The 2,982-nt window shown below is 31.8% G+C and overlaps 1 non-coding gene across 1 annotated transcript; it reads left to right on the top strand.

Moving 5' to 3' along the window:
• Positions 1–297: 297 nt before the first annotated feature.
• Positions 298–405, top strand: LOC112787389 (small nucleolar RNA R71). The gene has a single exon (XR_003194805.1). It is a non-coding gene; the product is annotated as a small nucleolar RNA R71 (small nucleolar RNA).
• Positions 406–2,982: the final 2,577 nt, after the last annotated feature.

The following is a 2,982-nucleotide window of genomic DNA, read 5'->3' as shown; positions in this document are numbered from 1 at the left end:
CATTCCATGCAGACTCTGAGAAATCATATTGACTTGCTGAGTCAATATTTTGTTCTGAGCCAATATGGCATTCAGAGTATCAACTTCAAGAACTCCCTTCTTCATAGGCGTCCCATTACTCACAGGATTCCTTTCAGAAGTGTACATGAACTGGTTATTAGCAACCATGTCAATGAGTTCTTGAGCTTCTGCAGGCGTTTTTTTTAGGTGAATGGATCCACCTGCAGAAGTGTCCAGTGACATCTTTGATAGCTCAGATAAACCATCATAGAATATATCCAGGATGGTCCATTCTGAAAGCATGTCAGAAGGACACTTTTTGGTCAACTGTTTGTATCTTTCCCAAGCTTCATAGAGGGATTCACCTTCTTTCTGTCTGAAGGTTTGAACATCAGCTCTAAGCTTGCTCAGCTTTTGAGGAGGAAAGTACTTGGCTAAGAAAGCCGTGACCAGCTTATCCCAAGAGTTCAGGCTGTCTTTGGGTTGAGAATCCAACCATAATCTAGCTCTGTCTCTTACAGCAAAAGGGAAAAGCATGAGCCTGTAGACTTCAGGATCTATTCCATTAGTCTTAACAGTATCACATATCTGCAAGAATTCAGTTAAGAACTGAAAAGGATCTTCAGATGGAAGTCCATGAAACTTGCAGTTCTGCTGCATTAGAGAAACTAATTGAGGTTTCAGCTCAAAGTTGTTTGCTCCAATGGCAGGAATGGAGATGCTTCTTCCATGTAAATTGGAATTAGGTGCAGTAAAGTCACCAAGCATCTTCCTTATATTATTATTATTTTCGGCTGCCATCTCCTCTTCCTGTTCAAAAATTTCTGAAAGGTTTTCTCTGGATTGTTGTATTTTAGCTTCTCTTAATTTTCTCTTCAGATTCCTTTCAGGTTCTGGATCTGCTTCCACAAGAATGTTCTTATCCTTGCTCCTGCTCATATGACAAGGAAGAATGGACAGAAAAATGATAATAATAATAGAGATCCTTTATACCACAGTATAGGGATCCCTTTGTGAGGGGAAGAAAAGAGGGGGAGACAAAGAATGTGATGTAAAGGAAGAAGCACAACTGTACGAATGGAAGAGATGTGATATGAGATGTTAGGATATGAATGAATAAATAGAATGAGATGGGGGAGGGATAATTTTTGAAAATTATTTTGAAAAAGAGTTAGTGGTTTTTGAAAATAGTTTTTGAAAGAGGTTAGTAAAATTTTTTTTTTTTTCGAAATTTAAGTTTTAAAAATTAATAAATTAAAAAGAAATTTTGAAAAAGGGGAGAGATATTTTTGAAAATGAGAGAGAGAGAGTTAGTTAGGTGGTTTTGAAAAAGTTAAGAAACAAACAAAAAGTTAGTTAGTTAGTTGAAACAAATTTTGAAAAGATAGGAAGTTAGGAAGTTAGAAAAGATATTTTGAAAAGATATTTTTGAAAAAGATAAGATAAGAAGATATTTTTGAAAAGATATGATAGAAATTAGTTTTTGAAAAAGATTTGATTTTTAAAATTTCAATTAATGACTTGATTCATAAGAAATCACAAGATATGATTCTAGAACTTAAAGTTTGCATCTTTCTTAACAAGCAAGTAACAAACTTCAAATTTTTGAATCAAAACATTAATTGATTATGTTATTTTCGAAAATTTGATATAAAAATAAGAAAAAGATTTTTGAAAAATATTTTTGGAATTTTCGAAAATAACTAAGAATTTTGAAAAAGATTTGAATTTTGAAAAAGATTCTGAAAAAGATAAGATTTTCAAATTGAAAATTTGATTTGACTCATAAGAAACAATTTGATTTTAAAAATTTTTTGAAAAAGTCAACTCAATTTTCGAATTTGATGAGAGAAACAGGGAAAGATATTTTTTTTGATTTTTGACTTTTTATAAAAACATGAAAATTATGCAATGCATGAAATTTTTAGATCAAAACAATGAATGCATGCAAGAATGCTATGAATGTCAAGATGAACACCAAGAACACTATGAAGATCATGATGAACATCAAGAACATATTTTTGAAAACTTTTTAATGCAAAGAAAATATGCAAGACACCAAACTTAGAATTCTTTAATGCTTAGACACTAAGAATTCAAGAATGCATATGATAAACATGAAAAGACACAAAACAAAAAATCATCAAGATCAAACAAGAAGACTTACCAAGAACAACTTGAAGATCATGAAGAACACTATGAATGCATGATATTTTCGAAAAATGCAAGATGCATATGCAAGTGACACCAAACTTATAATGTGACTCAAGACTCAAACAAGAAACAGAAAATATTTTTGATTTTTATGATTTTCTAATTTTTTTGGATTTTTATTTTATATTTTTCAAAAATTATTTAGAAGGAAAGAAAAATAAGGATTCCAAAATTTTTAATATGAATTCCAGGAATCTTGCCATGGTAGTCTAAAGCTTCAGTCCAGGAATTAGACATGGCTCACTAGCCAGCCAAGCTTTCAATGAAAGCTCCAGTCCAAAACACTAGACATGGCCAATGGCCAGCCAAGCTTTAGTCTTTAACACGAGAGTATATTGCTCTTTATAACAAATTGCAAGCCTCAGTCCAAATAAATTTAGACATGGCTTTACAGCCAGCCAGGCTTCAACAAATCATCATGAAACACTAGAATTCATTATTAAAAATCTTGAATAAATTTTTGAAAACATTTTTATATATATATATATATATTTTTTTTGAAGACATATGAGAGATTTTTGAAAATATTTTTGAAAAATTTTTGAAAATAAAATAAAAAGAAAATTACCTAATCTGAGCAACAAGATGAGCCGTCAGTTGTCCAAACTCAAACAATCCCCGGCAACGGCGCCAAAAACTTGGTGCACGAAATTGTGTTCCATGTTCTTTGTACTTGTGTGAGATTAACAATATATAATTGTATTGAATCCTCATTGTGGCTCTATGTGTGGACACAACTCCCTTCAACTAACCAGCAAGTGCACTGGG

Source organism: Arachis hypogaea, chromosome 20 (assembly GCF_003086295.3).
Source record: "Arachis hypogaea cultivar Tifrunner chromosome 20, arahy.Tifrunner.gnm2.J5K5, whole genome shotgun sequence".
Lineage (NCBI taxonomy): Eukaryota > Viridiplantae > Streptophyta > Magnoliopsida > Fabales > Fabaceae > Arachis > Arachis hypogaea.
The sequence above is the reverse complement of the archived record's forward strand: the minus strand, read 5'-3'. Positions and strand labels throughout refer to the sequence as shown.